Raw genomic sequence first — 20738 nt, 5'->3', positions numbered from 1 at the left:
TTGAGATCTCCTGACAATGGATACTTCAGAGCGCAAGGAACAGAACAGTACAAAGGAAAGAGCCACAGAGGAAAACTAGAAAGAAGCTTTCTTAGAACTTCTTGGTGACGTGTGAATTCATCTCACAATGCGTCACTTTGTTTCGTGGAGCAGCCATTAACACTGTCTTTGGGGAAACTGAGAAGGGCTTCTTTGGATCACATTGAGCCTACGCTGATAAAGGAATTTCTCCGTTCAAAACGTGAAAGACGCTTTCTGAGAACTTCTTTCTGATCTGTGAGTTCATCTCACAGAGTTACAACCTCTCTTTGCCTCAAGAAGCAGTTTGTGCTAACACGTTTCGTGGAAACCGGCAAAGTGAATATTTGGGAGCCTATTGGGGCCATGGTGATAAAGGAAATTCCTCACTAATAAACTAAAGAGAACTTTCTGAGAACTGCATTGCCATGTGGTAATGCAACTCACAGAGTTTACACTTTCTCTTCAGTGATCAGTTTTGTTTAGCACAGTTTTCTGGAAATCTGCAATTAGATACTTCATAGGGCAATGAACATTCAGTGACAAAGGAAATAGCCACAATGAAAAACTAGAAAGAAGCTTTCTGTGAGAAACCTCTCGATCTGTGAGTTAATCTCACAGGAGTTTAACAACCTCTGCCGCAGAAGACAGTTTTGCTAACACTCTTCGTGGAAACTGCAAAGTGATATTGGGAGCATTTGGGGCCTGGTTGAAAAGGAATTATCCCACATATAACTAAAGAGAAGTTTTCTGAGAACTGCATTGCCATGTGTGAATGCAACCACAGAGTTAACCGTTTCTCTCATGGATCTTTGTTTAGCAGACAGTTTCTGGAAATCGTGCAATTAGATACTTTCATAGCGCATGAACATTACAGTGACAAGGAATATCCAAGATGAAAATCTGAAAGAAAGCTTTCTCTAGAACTTCTTGTGAGGAGTGAATATCATCATCCAGAATTACAACTTATTTTTCGTCGTGAGCAATCCTTAACACTGTCTTTGAGGAAACTGGAAGGGCTTCTTTGGATCACATTGAGGCCACGCTGATAAAGGAAATGTCTCCGTTCAAACGGAAAGAAGCTTTCTGAGAAACTTCTTTCTTATCTCTGTGAGTTCATCTCACAGAGTTAAAACTCTGCCTCAGAAGCAGTTTGCTAACACTCGTTTTCGTGGAATCTGCAAAGTGATATTTGGAGCTATTGGCCATGGTGATAAAGCAAATACTCCTGCACTAATAACTAAAAACTTTCTAGAAACGAAGTGGCCCATGTGTGAATGCAACTCACAGATTTACACGTTTCTCTTCATGATCAGTTTGTTAGCACAGTTTTCTGGAAATCTGCAATTAGAACTTCAAGCGCATGAACATTACAGTGACAAAGGAAATATCCACAATGAAAACTAGAAAAGAAAAAGCTTCTCTTAGAAACTGTCGTGGGTGATGTGTGAATTCATCTCACAGAGTCACACTATGTTTCGTGGAAGCAGTCATTACAACTGCTTTGGGAAACTGAGAAGGGCTTCTTTGGATCACATTGAGGGCCTACGCTGATAAAGGAAATTTCATCTCGTTCAAAACGTGAAAGAAGCTTTCTAGAAACTTCTTTCTGATCTGTGAGTTCATCTCACAGGTACAACCTCTGCCTCAAGAAGCATTGCTAACACTCTTTCGTGGAATCTGCAAAGTGATATTTGGAGCTATTGGAGCCCATGGTGATAAGGAATTTCCTCACATAATCAACTAAAGAGAACTTTCTGAGAAACTGCATTGCCATGTGTGAATGCAACTCACAGAGTTACACGTTTCTCTTCAGTGATCAGTTTGTTAGCACATTTTCTGGAAAATCTGCAATTAGATACTTCATAAGCGCATGAACATTACAGTGACAAAGAAATATCCAATATGAAAACTGAAAGAAGCTTCTTAGAACTTCTTGGTGATGTGTGAATTCATCTCACAGATTACACTATTTTTCGGTGGAGCAGTCCATAACACTGTCTTGGGGAAACTGAGAAGGGCTTCTTTGGATCACATTGAGCCTACGCTGATAAAGGAAATTTCTTCCGTTCAAAACGTGAAAGAGCTTCTAGAGAACTTCTTTCTGACTTGAGTATCATCTCACAGAGTTACACTCTGCCCAAGAAGCATTTGCTAACACTCTTTCGTGGAATCGCAAAGTGATATTTGGGAGTCCTATTGGGCTACGTGATAAAGGAAATATCCACAATAATCTAAAGAGAAGCTTTCTGAGAAAACTGCATTGCCATGTGTGAATGCAACTCACAGAGTTACATACACGTTTCTCTTCAGTGATCATTTGTTAGCACAGTTTTCTTGGAAATCTGCAATTAGATACTTCAAGCGATGAACATTACAGTGACAAAGGAAATATCCACATGAAAACTAGAAAGAAGCTTTCTTAGAAACTTCTTGGTGATGTGTGAATTCATCTCACAGAGTTACACTTATGTTTCTTGGAAGCAGTCCATTAACACTGTCTTTGGGGAAACTGAGAAGGCTTTTTGGATCACATTGAGGCCTACGCTGATAAAGAAATTTCTTCCTCCGTTAAAACGTGAAAGAAGCTTTCTGAAAACTTCTTTCTGATCTGTGAGTTCATCTCACAGAGTTACAACCTCTGCCTCAAGAAGCAGTTTGCTAACACTCTTTTCGTGGAATCTGCAAGTGATATTTGGGAGCATATTGGGGCCAATGGTGATAAAGGAAATCTCACATAATAAACTAAAGAAACTTCTGAGAAACTGCATTGCCAGTGTGAATGCAACTCACAGAGTTACACGTTTCTCTCTCAGTGACGTTTGTTTAGCACAGTTTTCTGAAATCTGCAATTAGTACTCTTCGCAAGAACATTACAGGACAGGAAATATCCCATATGAAATTGAAAGAAGCTTTCTTAGAAACTTTCTTGGTGATTGGTGAATTCACTCACGATTTACACTTATGTTTCGTGGAGCAGTCCATTCACACTGTCTTGGGGTGGGGAAATGAGAAGGCTCTTGGATCACATTGAGGCCACGATAAGGAATCTTTCTCGTTAAAACGTGAAAGAGCTTTCGAGAAACTTCTTTCTGATCTGTAGATTCATACTCACAGTTACAACCTCTGCCTCAAGAAGAGTTTCTTAACACTCTTTCTCAGTGGAAACTGCAAAGCTGATATTTGGGGAGCCTTATGGGGCCGCATGGTGATAAGGAATATCCTCACAATAATCACTAAAGAGAAGCTTTCTGAAAACTGAATTGCCATGTGTGAATGCACTCACAGAGTTACACGTTTCTCTTCAGTGATCAGTTTGTTAGCACAGTTTTCTGGGAATCTGCAATAGATACTTCATAAGCGCAATGAACATTACAGTGACAAAGGAAATACCAGATGAAAACTAGAAAGAAGCTTTCTTGAAACTCTTGGTGATTTGTGAATTCAATCTCTCACAGAGTTACACTTATGTTTGCGTGGAGCATCTGTTAACACTGTCTTTGGGGAAACTGAGAAGGGCTTCTTTGGATCACTTGAGCTACGCTGATAAAGGAAATTTCTCCGTTCAAAAGCGTGAAAGAAGCTTTCTGAGAAACTTCTTTCTGATCTGTGAGTTCATCTCACAGGGTTACAACTCTGCCTCAAGAAGCAGTTTGCTAACACTCTTTTCGTGGAATCTGCAAAGTGATATTTGGGAGTCTATTGGGCCCATGTGATAAAGGAATATCCTCACATAATAATAAAGAGAAGCTTTCTGAGAAACTGCATTGTCCATGTGTGAATGCAACTCACAGAGTTACACGTTTCTCTTCATGATCATTTGTTAGCACAGTTTTTTCTGGAAATCTGCAATAGATACTTCAACGCAATGAACATACAGTGACAAAGGAAATATCCACATGAAAACTGAAAAGAAGCTTTCTTAGAAACTTCTTGGTGATGGGTGAATTCATCTCACAGATGTTACACTTATTTTTCGTGGAGCAGTCCATAACATGTCTTGGGAAACTGAAGGGCTTCTTTGATCACATTATGCCTACGCTGATAAAGAAATTTCCTCCTTTCCAAAACTGAAAGAAGCTTCTGAGAAACTTCTTTCTGATCTGTGAGTTCATCTCACAGAGTTTACAACCTCTGCCTCAAGAAGCAGTTTCTAACACTCTTTTCGGAACTGCAAAGTGATATTTGGGGAGCCATTAGGGGCCCATGGTGATAAAGGAATATATCCTCACATAAAATAAAGAGAAGCTTTCTGAAAACTGCATTGCCATGTGTGAATGCAACTCACAGAGTTACACGTTTCTCTTCAGTGATCAGTTTGTTAGCACAGTTTTCTGGAGATCTGCAATTAGATACTTCATAGCGCAATGAACATTACAGTGACAAAGGAAATATCCACAGATGAAAAACTAGAAGAACTTTCTTAGAAACTTCGGTGATGTGTGAATTCATCTCACAGAGTTACACTTATGTTTCGTGAGCGTCCATTAACACTGTCTTTGGGGAAACTGAGAAGGGCTTCTTTGGAATCACATTGAGGCCTAGCTGATAAAGGAAATTCCTTCTTCAAAACTGAAAGAAGCTTTCTGAGAAAACTTCTTTCGGACTGTGGAGTTCATCCACAGAGTTACAACACTCTGCCTCAAGAAGTTTGCTAAACACTCTTTTCGTGGAAATTGCAAAGTGATATTTGGGAGTCATATGGGGCCCATGTTATAAGGAATTACCCACATAATAACTAAAGAAAGCTTTCTGAGAAAACTGCATTGCCATGTTGAAGTGCAACTCACCAGTGTACACGTTTCTCTTCAAGTGATCAGTTTGTTAGCACAGTTTTCTGGGAAATGCTTCATTAGATACTTCACAGCGCAATGACATTACGTGACAAGGAAATACCACGTGAAAAACTGAAAGAAGCTTCTGAGAACTTCTTCTGATCTGTGATTCATCACACAGAGTTACACACTCTGCCTCAAGAAGCAGTTTGCTAACACTCTTTTGTGGAAACTGCAAATGATATTTGGGAGCTATATTGGGGCCCATGTTGATAAAGGAATTATCCTCACATAAAACTAAAGAGAGCTTTCTGAGAAACTGCAATTGTCCATGTGTGAATGCACCTCACAGAGTTACACGTTTCTCTTCAGTGATCAGTTTGTTAGCAACACAGTTTTCTGGAAATCTTGCATTGATACTTCAAGCGCAATGAACATTACGTACAAAGGAAATATCACCAGATGAAAACTAGAAAGAAGCTTTCTTAGAAACTTTCTTGGTGATGTGTGAATTCATCTCACAGAGTTACACTTATGTTCGTGGAGCAGTCCATTAACACTGTCTTTGGGGAAACTGAGAAGGCTTCTGGATCACATTGAGGCCTACGCTGATAAAGAAAATTTCTCCGTTCAAAACGTGAAGAAGCTTCTGAGACTTCTTTCTGATCTGTTTTTCTCACAGAGTTACACTCTGCCTCAAGAAGAGTTTGCTAACACTCTTTTCGTGGAATCTGCAAAGTGATATTTGGAGCCTAGGGGACAATGGTGATAAAGGAAATATCCTCACATATAACTAAGAGAAGCTTTCTGAGAAACTGCTTGCCATGTGTGAATGCAACTCACAGAGTTACACGTTCTCTTCAGTGATCAGTTTGTTAGCACAGTTTTCTGGAAATCTGCAATTAGATACTTCATGGCAATGAAACATTACAGTGCAAAGGAAATATCCACAGTGAAAACTAGAAAGAAGCTCTAGAAATTCTTGGTGATGTGAATTCATCTCACAGAGTTACACTTATGTTCGTGGAGCAGTCCATTACACTGTCTTGGGGAACTGAGAAGGGCTTCTTTGATCACAGTGAGGCCATAGCTGATAAAGGAATTTCCTCCGTTCAAAACGTGAAAGAAGCTTTCTGAGAAACTTCTTTCTGATCTGTGAGTTCATCTCACAGAGTACAACCTCTGCCTCAAGAACAGTTGCTAACACTCTTTTCGTGGAATCTGCAAAGTGATATTTGGGACAATTGGGGCCATGGTGATAAAGGATTATCCTCACATAATAACTAAAGAGAAAGCTTTCTGAGAACGCATTGCCATGTGTGAAGCAACTCACAGAGTTACACGTGTTCTCTCAGCAGTGATCAGTGTGTTAGCACAGTTTTCGGAAATCTGCAAGTAGATACGCATAGCGCAATGAAACTTACACTGACAAAGGAAATCCACAATAAACAAGAGAAGCTTTCTGAGAAACTTCTGGTGATGTGTGAATTCATCTCACAGAGTTACACTTATGTTTTCGTGGAGCAGTCCATTAACACTGTCTTTGGGAAACTGAGAAGGGCTTCTTTGGATCAATTGAGGGCCTACCTGGAAAGAAATTTCCTCCGTTCAAAACGTGAAAGAAGCTTTCTGAGAAACTCTTTCTGATCTGTGAGTTCATCTCCACAGAGTACAAACCGTCTGCTCAAGAAGCAGTTTGCTAACACCTCTTTTCGGGAAATGCAAAGTGATATATTGGGGAGCTATTGGGGGCCCATGGTGATAAAGGAATATCTCCACAAATAATACTAAAGAAGCTTTCTGAGAAACTGATTGCATGTGTGATGCAACTCACAGAGTTACACGTTCTCTTCAGTGATCAGTTTGTTAGCACAGTTTTCTGGAATCTGCAATTAGATATCTTCAAGCGCAATGACATTACAGTGACAAAGGAAATATCCTCAAATGAAAACGAAAGAAGCTTTTCTTAGAACTTCTTGGATGTGTGAATCATCTCACAGGTTCATTATTTTCGTGGAGCAGTCCATTAACACGTCTTTGGGGAAACTGAGAAGGTTCTTGGATCACATTGAGGCCACGCTGATAAAGGAAATTCCTCCGTTCAAAACGTGAAAAGACGTTTTCTGAGAAACTTCTTCTGATCTGTGAGTTCATCTCACAGGGTTACAAACCTGCTCAAGAAGCAGTTGCTAACACTCTTTCGTGGAACTGCAAAGTGATATTTTGGGAGCTATTGGGCCCATGGTGAAAAGGAATTATCCACATAATAACTAAAGAGAAGCTTTCTGAGAAACTGCATTGCCATGGTGAATGCAACTCACAGAGTTACACGTTTTCTCTCAGTGACATTTGTTGCACAGTTTTCTGGAAATCTGCAATTAGATACTTCACGCGCAATGAACATTACAGTGACAAAGGAAATATCCACATGAAAACTGAAAGAAGCTTTCTTAGAAACTTCTTGGTGATGTGTGATTCATCTCACAGAGTTACACTTATGTTTTCGTGGAGCAGTCCATTAACACTGTCTTTGGGGAAACTGAGAGGGCTTCTTTTGGACACATTGAGGCCTACCGCTGATAAAGGAAATTTCTCCGTTCAAAACTGAAAGAAGCTTTCTGAGAAACTTCTTTCGATCTGTGAGTTCATCTCACAAGTTACAACCTCGGCCTCAGAAGCATTTGCTAACACTCTTTTCGTGGAACTGCAAAGTGATATTTTGGGAGCTGTTGGGGCCCATGGTGATAAAGGAAATCCTCACATAATAAAAAGAAAGCTTTCTGAGAAACTGCATGATGTGTGAATGCAACCACAGAGTTACACGTTTCTTTTCAGTGATCAGTTTGTTAGCAACGTTTTCTGGGATCTGCAATTAGATACTTCAAGCGCAATGAACATTACAGTACAAAGGAAATACCACAATGAAAACTAGAAAGAAGCTTTCTTAGAAACTTCTGGTGATGTTGAATTCATCTCACGAAGTTACACTATGTTTCGTGGAGCATCCATTAACACTGTCTTTGGGAACTGAGAAGGGCTTCTTTGGATCACATTGAGGCCTACGCTGATAAAGGAAATTTCCCTCCGTTCAAAACGGAAAGAAGCTTTCTGAGAAACTTCTTTCTGATCTGTGAGTTCATCTCACAGAGTTACAACTCTGCCTCAAGAAGCAGTTTGCTACACACTCTTTTTCGTGGAATCTGCAAAGTGATATTTGGGAGCCTATGGGCACATGGTGATAAAGGAAATATCCTCCATAATACTAAAGAGAAGCTTTCTGAGAAACTGCATTGCCATGTGTGAATGCAACTCACAGAGTAACACGTTTCTTCTTCAGTGATCATTTGTAACACATTTTCTGTGAAATCTGCAATTAGATACTCAAGCGCAATGAACATACAGTACAAAGGAAATATCCACATATGAAAACTGGAAAGAAGCTTTCTTAGAAACTTCTTGGTGATGTGTGAATTCATCTCACAGAGTTCACTCTTATGTTTCGTGAACGTCATTAAACACTGTCTTTGGGGAAACTGAGAAGGGCTTCTTTGGATCACATTGAGGCCTACGCTGATAAAGGAAATTCTCCGTTCAAAACGTGAAAGAAGCTTTCTGAGAAACTTCTTTCTGATCTGTGGATTCATCCACAGAGTTACAACCTCTGCCTCAAGAAGCATTTGCTAACACTTTTCGTGGAAACTGCAAGATATTTGGGAGCTATTGGGGCCCATGGTGATAAAGGAATATCCTCACATAAAACTAAAGAGAAGCTTTCTGAGAAACTGCATTGCCATGTGTGAATGCACTCACACAGAGTTACACGCTCTCAGTGATCAGTTTGTTAGCACAGTTTTCGTGGAAATCTGGCAATTAGATACTTCATAGCGCATGAACATTACAGTGACAAAGGAAATATCCACAGTGAAAACTAGAAAAAGCTTTCTGAGAAACTTCTTCTGATGCTGTGAAGTTCATCTCACAGAGTACAACCTGCCTCAAGAAGAGTTTGCTAACACTCTTCTTGTGGAACTGCAAAGTGTGATTTGGGAGCATATGGGGCCATGGTGATAAAGGAATTCTCACAAATAACTAAAGAGAACTTCTGAGAAACAATTGCCATGTGTGAATGCAACTAACAGAGTTACACGTTCTCTTCAGTGATCAGTTTGTTAGCACAGTTTTCTGATCTGCAATTAGATACTTCAAGCGCAATGAACATTACAGTACAAGGAAATATCCACATGAAAACTAGAAAGAAGCTTCTTAGAAACTCTTGGATGTGTGAATTCATCCACAGAGTTACACTTAGTTTTCGTGGAGCAGTCCATTAACACTGTCTTTGGGAAACTGAGAAGGCTTCCTTGGTCCCATTGAGGCCTAAGCTGATAAAGGAAATTTCTCCGTTCAAAACGTGAAAGAAGCTCTGAGAAACTTCTTCTGATCTGTGAGTCATCTCACAGAGTTACAAATCTATGCCTCAAGAAGCAGTTGCTACACTCTTTTCGTGGAATCTGCAAAGTGATATTTGGAGCCTAGATGGGGATCATGGTGATAAAGGAAATATCCTCACAAATAACTAAAGAGAAGCTTTCTGAGAAACTGCATTGCCATGTGTGAATGCAACTCACAGAGTTACACGTTTCTCTTCAGTGATCATTTTGTTAGCACAGTTTTCTGGAAATCTGCAATTAGATACTTCAAGCGCAATGAAATTACAGTACAAAGGAAATATCCACATTGAAAATAAAAGAAGCTTTCTTAGAAACTTCTTGGTGATGTGTGAATTCATCTCACAGAGTTACACTTATGTTTTCGTGAGACAGTCCATTAACACTGTCTTTTGGGGAAACTGAGAAGCTTCTTTGATCACATGGCCTAGCTGATAAAGGAAATTTCTCCGTTCAAAACGCTGAAAGAAGCTTTCGGAGAAACTTCTTTCTGATCGTGAGTTCATCTCACAGAGTTACAAACTCTGCCTCAAGAAGCAGTTGCTAACACTCTTTTCGTGGAACTGCAAAGTGATATTTGGGAGTCTATTGGGGCCATGGTGATAAGGAATATCCTCACATAATACTAAAGAGAAGCTTTCTGAGAAACTGCATTGCCATGTGTGAAGCAACTCACAGAGTTACACGTTTCTTCAGTGATCAGTTTGTTAGCACAGTTTTCTGGAATCTGCAATTAGATACTTCATAGCGCAATGAACAATTACAGTGACAAAGGAAATATCCACATATGAAAACTGAGAAGAAGCTTCTTAGAAACTTCTTGGTGATGTGTGAATCATCTCACAGAGTTACACTTATGTTTCGTGGAGCAGTCCATAACACTGTCTTTGGGGAAACTGAGAAGGGCTTCTTTGGATCACATTGAGGCCTACGCTGATAAAGGAAATTTCTCTCCGTTCAAAACGTGAAAGAAGCTTCTGAGAAACTTCTTTTCTGATCTGTGAGTCATCTCACAGAGTTACAACTCTGCCTCAAGAAAGAGTTTGCTAACATCTTTTCGTGGAATCTGCAAGTGATATTTGGGGCCTATTGGGGCCATGGTGATAAAGGAAAATCCTCACATAATAACTAAAGAGAAGCTTTCTGAAAACTGCATTGCCATGTGTGAATGCAACTCACAGAGTTACACGTTTCTCTTCAGTGATCAGTTTGTTAGCACAGTTTTCTGGAAATCTGCAATTAGATACTTCCAAGCGCAATGAACATTACAGTACAAAGGAAATATCCACAGAGAAACCTGAAAGAAGCTTTCTAGAAACTTCTTGGTGATGTGTGAATCATCTCACAGAGTTACACTTATGTTTCGTGCAGTCATTAACACTGTCTTTGGGGAAACTGAGAAGGGCTTCTTGGATCACATGAGGCCTACGCTGATAAAGGAAATTCATCCGTTCAAACTGAAAGAAGCTTTCTGAGAAATTCTTTCTGATCTGTGAGTTCATCTCACAGAGTTACAACACTCTGCCCAAGAAGCAGTTTGCTAACACTCTTTTCGTGGAACTCGCAAAGTGATATTTGGGAGCTATTGGGCCCATGGTGATAAGGAATATCTCACATAATAACTAAAGAGAAGCTTTCTGAGAAACTGCATTGCCATGTTGAATGCAACTCACAGAGTTACACGTTTCTCTTCAGTGATCAGTTTGTTAGCACAGTTTTCTGGAATCTGCAATTAGATACTTCAAAGCGCAATGAACATTACAGTGACAAAGGAAATATCCACAGATGAAAACTGAAAGAAGCTTCTTAGAAACTTCTTGGTGATGTGTGAATCATCTCACAGAGTTACACTTATGTTTCGTGGAGCAGTCCATAACACTGTCTTTGGGAAACGAGAAGGGCTTCTTTGGATCACATTGGGCCTAGCTGATAAAGGAAATTTTCTCCGTCAAAACTTGAAAGAAGCTTTCTGAGAAACTTCTTTCTGATCTGTGAGTTCATCTCACAGAGTTAACAACCTCTGCCCAAGAAGCAGTTTGCTAACACTCTTTTTCGTGAACTGCAAAGTGATATTTGGAGCATATGGGCCATGGTGATAAAGGAATATCCTCACATAATAACTAAAGAGAAGCTTTCTCTGAGAAACTGCATTGTCATGTGTGAATGCACCAAGAGTTACACGTTCTCCTCAGTGATCAGTTTGTTAGCACAGTTTTCTGGAAATCTGCAATTAGATACTTCAAGCGCAATGAACATTACAGTGACAAGGAAATATCCAAAAAACTGAAAGAAGCTTCTTAGAAACTTCTTGGTGATGTGTGAATTCATCTCACAGATTACACTTATGTTTCGTGGAGCAGTCCATTAACACTGTCTTTGGGGAAACTGAGAAGGGCTTTCTTGGATCACATTGGCCTAGCTGATAAAGGAAATTTCTTCCGTTCAAAACGTGAAAGAAGCTTCTTGAGAAACTTCTTTCTGATCTGGTGAGTTCATCTCACAGAGTTACAACTCTGCCTCAAGAAGCTTTGCTACACTCTTTTCGTGGAATCTGCAAAGTGATTATTGGGAGCCTATTGGGGCCATGGTGATAAAGGAAATATCCTCACATAATACTAAAGAGAAGCTTTCTGAGAAACTGCATTGCATGTGTGAACAACTCACAGAGTTACACGTTTCCTTCAGTGATCAGTTTTTAGCACATTTTCTGGAAATCTGCAATTAGATACTTCAAGCGCAATGAACATTACAGTGACAAAGGAAATATCCACAATGAAAACTAGAAAGAAGCTTTCTTAGAAACTTCTTGGTGATGTGTGAATTCATCTCACAGAGTTCAACATTAGTTTCGTGGACAGTCATTACACAGTCTGTCTTGGGAAACTGAGAAGGGCTTCTTTGGATCACATTGAGCTACGCTGATAAGGAAATTCATCCGTTCAAAACGTGAAAGAAGCTTTCTGAGAAACTTCTTCTGATCTGTGATTCATCTCACAGAGTTACACCTCTGCCTCAAGAAGCAGTTTGCTAACACTCTTTCGTGGAACTGAAAGTGATATTTGGGAGCTATTGGCCCATGGTGATAAAGAATATCCTCACATAATAACAAGAGAAGCTTTCTGAGAAACTGACTTGCATGTGTGAATGCAACTCACAGAGTTACACGTTCTCTTCAGTGATCAGTTTGGTTAGCACATTTTCTGGAAATCTGCAATTAGATATACTCATAGCGCAATGAACATTACAGTGACAAAGGAAATATCCAATGAAAAACTGAAAAGAAGCTTTCTTAGAAACTTCTTGGTGATGTGTGAATTCATCTACAGAGTTACACTTATGTTTCGTGGAGCATTCCATTAACACTGTCTTTGGGAAACTGAGAAGGGCTTCTTGGATCACATTGAGGCCTACGCTTATAAAGGAATCATCCGTTCAAAACGTGAAAGAAGCTTCTGAGAAACTTCTTTCTGATTGTGAGTCATCTCACAGAGTTACAACTCTGCCAGCAAGAAGAGTTTGCTAACACTCTTTTCGTGGAATCTGCAAAGTGATATTTGGGAGCCTATGGCACATGGTGATAAAGGAAATATCCTCACATAAATACTAAAGAGAAGCTTTCTGAGAAACTCATTGCCATGTGTGAATGCAACTCACAGAGTTACACGTTTCTCTTCAGTGATCAGTTTGTTAGCACATTTTCTGGAAATCTGCAATTAGATACTCATAGCGCAATGAACAACAGTACAAAGAAATACCCAATGAAAACGAGAAAGAAGCTTTCTTAGAAACTTCTTGGTGATGTGAATTCATCTCACAGAGTTACACTTATGTTTCGTGGACAGTCCATTAACACTGTCTTTGGGGAAACGAGAAGGCTTCTTTGGATCACATTGAGGCCTAGCTGATAAGGAAATTTCTTCCGTCAAAACGTGAAAGAAGCTCTGAGAAACTTCTTTCTTTGATTGTGGAGTTCATCCACAGAGTTACAACTCTGCCTCAAGAAGCGTTTGCTAACACTCTTTTCGTGGAATCTGCAAAGTGATATTTGGAGCTATTGGGGCCATGGTGATAAAGGAAAATATCCTCACATAAAACTAAAGAAAGCTTTCTGAGAACTGATTGCCTGTGTGAATGCAACTCACAGAGTACAGCGTTTCGTTCGTGATGCAGTTTTTAGCACAGTTTTCTGGAAATCCGCATTAGATACATAACGCAATGACATTACAGTGACAAAGGAAATATCCACAGATAAAAATAGAAAGAAGCTTTCTGAGAAACTTCTTCTGATCTGTGAGTTCATCTCACAGAGTTACAACCTCTGCCCAAGAAGCAGTTGCTAACACTCTTTCGTGGAACTGCAAAGGTATTTGGGAGCCATGGGCCCATGGTGATAAAGGAAATATCCCTCACATAATAACTAAAGAGAAGCTTTCTGAGAAACTGCATTGCATGTGTGAATGCAACTCACAGAGTTACACGTTTCTCTCTCAGTGATCAGTTTTGTAGCACAGTTTTCTGGAAATCTGCAATTAGATACTCAAGCGCAATGAACATTACATGACAAAGGAAATATCCACATGAAAACTAAAAGAGCTTCTTAGAACTTCTTGGTGAGTGTGAATTCATCTCACAGATACACTTATGTTCGTGGAGCAGTCCATTAACACTGTCTTTGGGGAAACTGAGAAGCTTTCTTGGATCACATTGAGGCTAAGCTGATAAAGGAAATTTCTCCGTTCAAAACGTGAAAGAGCTTCTGAGAAACTTCTTCTGATCTGTGAGTTCATCTCACAGAGTTACAACACTCTGCCTCAAGAAGCAGTTTGCTAACACTCTTTTGGGGAATCTCAAAGTGATATTTGGGAGCCTAGTGGGGACATGGTGATAAAGGAATATCCTCACATAATAACTAAAGAGAAGCTTTCTGGAGAAACTGCATTGCATGTGTGAATGCAACTCACGAGTTACACGTTTCTCTTCAGTGATCAGTTTGTGTTAGCACAGTTTTCTGAAAATCTGCAATTAGATACTTCACAGCGCAATGAACATTACAGTGACAAAGGAATATCCACAGATAACGAAAGAAGCTTCTTAGAAACTTCTTGGTGATGTGTGAATTCATCTCACAGAGTTACACTTATGTTTCGTGGAGCAGTCCATTACACTGTCTTTGGGGAAACTGAGAAGGGCTTCTTTGGATCACACATTGAGGCCTACGCTGATAAAGGAAATTTCTCCGTTCAAAACGTGAAAGAAGCTTTCTGAGAAACTTTTTCTGATCTGTGAGTTCATCTCACAGAGTTACAACCTCTGCCTCAAGAAGCAGTTTGCTAACACTCTTTTCGGGAATCTGCAAAGTTGATATTTGGAGTCCATTGGGGGCACCATGGTGATAAAGGAAATCCTCACATAATAACTAAAGAGAAGCTTTCTGAGAAACTGCATTGCCATGTGTGAATGCAACTCACAGAGTTACACGTTTCTCTTCAGTGATCAGTTTGTAGCACAGTTTTCTGGAAATCTGCAATTATACTTCAAGCGCAATGAACATTACATCAGTGACAAAGGAAATATCCATATAAAACTGGAAAGAAGCTTTCTTAGAAACTTCTTGGTGATGTGTAATTCATCTCACAGAGTTACACTATGTTTCGTGGAGCAGTCCATTAACACTGTCTTTGGGAAACTGAGAAGGGCTTCTTTGGATCACATTGAGGCCTACAGTGATAAAGGAATTTCATCCGTTCAAAACGTGAAAGAAGCTCTGAGAAACTTCTTTCTGATCTGTGAGTTCATCTCACAGAGTTACAACCTCTGCCTCAAGAGCAGTTTCGTAACATTTTTCGTGGAATCTGCAAAAGTTTTGGGAGCAATGGGGCCAGGGTGATAAGGAATTATCCTCACATAATAACTAAAGAGAAGCTTTCTGAGAAACGCTGCATCATGTGTGAAGTCAACTCACAGATTACAACGTTTCTCTTCAGTGATCAGTTTGTTTAGCACAGTTTTCTGGAATCTGCAATTAGATACTTCACAGGCAATGAACATTACAGTGACAAAGAAATATCCACAATGAAACTGAAAGAAGCTTTCTTAGAAACTTCTTGGTGATGTGTGAATTCATCTCACAGAGTTACACTTATGTTTCGTGGAGAGTCCATTAACATTGTCTTTGGGGAAACTGAGAAGGGCTTCTTTGGATCACATGAGGCTACGCTGATAAAGGAAATTTCTCCGTCAAAACGTGAAAGAAGCTTCTGACGGAGAAACTTCTTTCTGATCTGTGAGTTCATCTCACAGAGTTACAACCTCTGCCTCAAGAAGCAGTTTGCTAACACTTTTCGTGGAATCTGCAAAGTGATATTTGGGAGCCTATGGGGCACATGGTGATAAAGGAAATATCCTCACATAATAACTAAAGAGAAGCTTTCTGAGAAACTGCATTGCCATGTGTGAATGCAACTCACGGAGTTACACGTTTCTCTTCAGTGATCAGTTTGTTAGCACAGTTTTCTGGAAGCTGCAATTAGATACTTCATAGCGCAATGAACATTACAGTACAAAGGAAATACACAATAAAACGAGAAAGAAGCTTTCTAGAAACTTCTTGGTGATGTGTGAATCATCTCACAGAGTTACACTTATGTTTCGTGGAGAGCAGTCATTAACACTGTCTTGGGGAATCTGAGAAGGGCTTCTTTGGATCACATTGAGGCCTACGTGATAAAGGAATTTCATTCCGTTCAAAAAACGTGAAAGAAGCTTTCTGAGAAACTTCTTCGATCTGTGAGTTCACTCACAGAGTTACAACCTCTGCCTCAAGAAGATTGCTAACACTCTTTTCGTGGAACTGCAAAGATATTTGGGAGCATATTGGGGCCCATGGTGATAAAGGAATATCCTCACATAATAATACTAAGAGAAGCTTTCTGAGAAACTGCATTGCCATGTGTGAATGCAACTCACAGAGTTACACGTTTCTCTTCAGTGATCATTTGTTAGCACAGTTTTCTGGAAATCTGCAATTAGATACTTCACAGCGCAATGAACATACAGTGAAAAGGAATATCCAATGAAAACTGGAAAGAAGCTTTTCTAGAAACTTCTTGGTGATGTGTGAATTCATCTCACAGAGTTACACTTATGTTTCGTGGAGCAGTCCATTAAACTGTCTTGGGGAAACTGAGAAGGGCTTCTTGGATCACATTGAGCCTAGGCTGATAAAGGAAATTTCATCCGTTCAAAACGTGGAAAGAAGCTTCTGAGAAAACTTCTTTCTGATCTGTGAGTTCATCTCACAGAGTTACAACCTCTGCCTCAAGAAGACAGTTTGCTAACACTCTTTCGTGGAATCTGCAAAGGATATTGGGAGCCTGTAGGGGCCATGGTGATAAAGGAATATCCTCACATAATAACTAAAGAGAAGCTTTCTGAGAAACTGCATTGCATGTGTGAATGCAACTCACAGAGTTACACGTTCTCTTCAGTGACAGTTTGTTAGCACAGTTTTTCTGGAGATCTGCAATTAGATACTTCAAGGCAATGAACATTACAGTGACAAAGGAAATATCCACATGAAAACTAGAAGAAGCTTTCTTAGAAACTTCTTGGTGATGTGTGAATTCATCTCACAGATTACACTTATGTTTCGTGAGCAGTCCATTAACACTGTCTTTGGGAAACTGAGAAGGGCTTCTTTGGATCACATTGGGCCTAAGCTGATAAAGGAAATTTTCTCCGTTCAAAACGTGAAAGAAGCTTTCTGAGAAACTTCTTTCTGATCTGTGAGTTCATCTCACAGAGTTACAAACTCCTGCCTCAAGAAGCAATTGCTAACACTCTTTTCGTGGAATCTGCAAAGTGATATTGGGAGTCTATTGACCATGGGTGATAAAGAATATCCTCACATAATAACTAAAGAGAAGCTTTCTGAGAAACTGCATTGCCATGTGTGAATGCAAACTCACAGGAGTTACACGTTTCTCTTCATGATCAGTTTGTTAGCACAGTTTTCTGGGAAATCGCAATTAGATACTTCAAGCGCAATGAACATACAGTGACAAAGGAAATATCACAAGATAAACTGGAAAGAACTTTCTAGAACTTCTTGGTGATGTGTGATTCATCTCACAGAGTTACACTTATGTTTCGTGGACAGTCATTAACACTGTCTTTGGGAAACTGAGAAGGGCTCTTTGGATACATTGAGGCCTACGCTGATAAAGGAAATTTCTCCGTTCAAAACGTGAAAGAAGCTTTCTGAGAAACTTCTTTCTGATCTGTGAGTCATCTCACAGAGTTACAACCTCTGCCTCAAGAAGCAGTTTGCTAACACTCTTTTCGTGAAACTGCAAAGTGATTTGGGAGCATTGGGGCCCATGGTGATAAAGGAATATCCTCACATAATAACTAAAGAGAAGCTTTCTGAGAAACTGCATTGCCATGTGTGAATGCAACTCACAGAGTTACACGTTTCTTCAGTGATCAGTTTGTTGCACAGTTTTCTGGAAATCTGCAATTAGATACTTCAGCGCAATGAACATTACAGTGACAAAGGAAATATCCATATGAAAACTAGAAAGAAGCTTTCTTAGAACTTCTTGGTGATGTTGATTCATCTCACAGAGTTACACTTATGTTTCGTGAGCAGTCCATTAACACTGTCTTTGGGAAACTGAGAAGGGCTTCTTTGGATCACATTGAGGCCTACGCTGATAAAGGAAATTTCTCCGTTCAAAACGTGAAAGAAGCTTCTGGAAACTTCTTTCTGATCTGTGAGTTCATCTCACAGAGTACAATCTCTGCTCAAGAAGCAGTTTGCTAACACTCTTTTCGTGAATCTGCAAAGTGATATTTGGGAGCAATTGGCCCATGGTGATAAAGATTATCCTCACATAATAACTAAGAGAAGCTTTCGGAGAACTGCATGCCAGGTGTGAAGGCACCTCACAGAGTTACATCGTTTCTCTTCAGTGATCAGTTTTGTTAGCACAGTTTTCTGGAATCTGCAATTAGATACTTCAATAGGCAATGAACATTACAGTTACAAAGGAAATATCCACAATGAAAAACTAGAAGAATTTTCTTAGAACTTCTGTGTGATGTGTGAATTCATCTCACAGAGTTACATTATGTTTCGTGGAGCAGTCCAGTAACACTGTCTTGGGGAAACTGAGAAGGGTGCGCTTTGGAAACACCATACCACCAAGAAGCCCTCTCAGTTTCCCCAAAGACGTGTTAATGGACTGCTCCACGAACAGAAGTGTAACTCTGTGAGATGAATACACAGCACCAAGAAGTTTTCTAAGAAACTTCTTCGAGTTTTCATCGGTGATATTTCCTTTGTCACTGTAATGTTCATTGCACTATGAAGTATCTAATTGCAGATCGATTTCCAGAAAGACTGTGCTAACAAACTGTCACTGAACAGAAACGTGTAACTCTGTGAGTTGCATTCACACATGGCAAATTCAGTTTCTCAGAGAAGCTTCTCTTTAGTTATTAGTGAGGATAATTCCTTTACACCATGGGCCCCAATATGCTCCCAAATATCACTTTGCAGATTCCACGAAAAGAGTTAGCAAACTGCTTCTTGAGGCAGAGGTTGTAACTCTGGTGATGAACTCACAGATCAGAAAGAAGTTTCTCAGAAGCTTCTTTCACGTTTTGAACCGGAGGAAATTTCCTTTCAGCGTAGGCCTCAATGTGATCCAAAGAAGTCCTTCTCAGTTTCCCCAAAGACAGTGTTAATGGACTGCTCCACGAAAATAAGTGTAACTCTGTGAGATGAATTCACACATCACCAAGAAGTTTCTAAGAAAGCTTCTTTCTAGTTTTCATCTGGATATTTCCTTTGTCACTGTAAGTTCATTGCGCTATGAAGTATCTAATTGCAGATTTCCAGAAAACTGTGCTAACAAACTGATCACTGAAGAGAAACGTGTAACTCTGTGAGTTGCATTCAACACATGGCAATTCAGTTTCTCAGAAAGCTTCTCTTAGTTATTATGTGAGGATATTCCTTTATCACCATGAGCCCCAATAGCTCCCAAATATCACTTGCAGATTCCACGAAAAGAGTGTAGCAACTGCTTCTTGAGGCAGAGGTTGTAACTCTGTGAGATGAACTCACAGATCAGAAAGAAGTTTCTCAGAAAGCTTCTTTCACGTTTTGAACGGATGAAATTTCCTTTATCAGCGTAGGCCTCAATGTGATCCAAAGAAGCCCTTCTCAGTTTCCCCAAAGACAGTGTTAATGGACTGCTCCACGAAACATAAGTGTAACTCTGTGAGATGAATTCACACATCACCAAGAAGTTTCTAAGAAAGCTTCTTTCTAGTTTTCATCTGGATATTTCCTTTGTCACTGTAATGTTCATTGCGCTATGAAGTATCTAATTGCAGATTCTCCAGAAAACTGTGCTAACAAACTGATCACTGAAGAGAAACGTGTAACTCTGTGAGTTGCATTCACACATGGCAATTCAGTTTCTCAGAAAGCTTCTCTTTAGTTATTATGTGAGGATAATTCCTTTATCACCATGGGCCCCAATATGCTCCCAAATATCACTTTGCAGTTCCACGAAAAGAGTGTTAGCAAACTGCTTCTTGAGGCAGAGGTTGTAACTCTGTGAGATGAACTCACAGATCAGAAAGAAGTTTCTCAGAAAGCTTCTTTCACGTTTTGAACGGATGAAATTTCCTTTATCAGCGTAGGCCTCAATGTGATCCAAAGAAGCCCTTCTCAGTTTCCCCAAAGACAGTGTTAATGGACTGCTCCACGAAACATAAGTGTAACTCTGTGAGATGAATTCACACATCACCAAGAAGTTTCTAAGAAAGCTTCTTTCTAGTTTTCATCTGTGGATATTTCCTTTGTCACTGTAATGTTCATTGCGCTATGAAGTATCTAATTGCAGATTTCCAGAAAACTGTGCTAACAAACTGATCACTGAAGAGAAACGTGTAACTCTGTGAGTTGCATTCACACATGGCAATGCAGTTTCTCAGAAAGCTTCTCTTTAGTTATTATGTGAGGATAATTCCTTTATCACCATGAGCCCCAATATGCTCCCAAATATCACTTTGCAGATTCCACGAAAAGAGTGTTAGCAAACTGCTTCTTGAGGCAGAGGTTGTAACTCTGTGAGATGAACTCACAGATCAGAAAGAAGTTTCTCAGAAAGCTTCTTTCACGTTTTGAACGGATGAAATTTCCTTTATCAGCGTAGGCCTCAATGTGATCCAAAGAAGCCCTTCTCAGTTTCCCCAAAGACAGTGTTAATGGACTGCTCCACGAAACATAAGTGTAACTCTGTGAGATGAATTCACACATCACCAAGAAGTTTCTAAGAAAGCTTCTTTCTAGTTTTCATCTGGATATTTCCTTTGTCACTGTAATGTTCATTGCGCTATGAAGTATCTAATTGCAGATTTCCAGAAAACTGTGCTAACAAACTGATCACTGAAGAGAAACGTGTAACTCTGTGAGTTGCAT

This window comes from Rhinopithecus roxellana, chromosome 5, assembly GCF_007565055.1.
Source record: "Rhinopithecus roxellana isolate Shanxi Qingling chromosome 5, ASM756505v1, whole genome shotgun sequence".
NCBI lineage: Eukaryota > Metazoa > Chordata > Mammalia > Primates > Cercopithecidae > Rhinopithecus > Rhinopithecus roxellana.
This window is presented reverse-complemented; position numbering follows the sequence as displayed.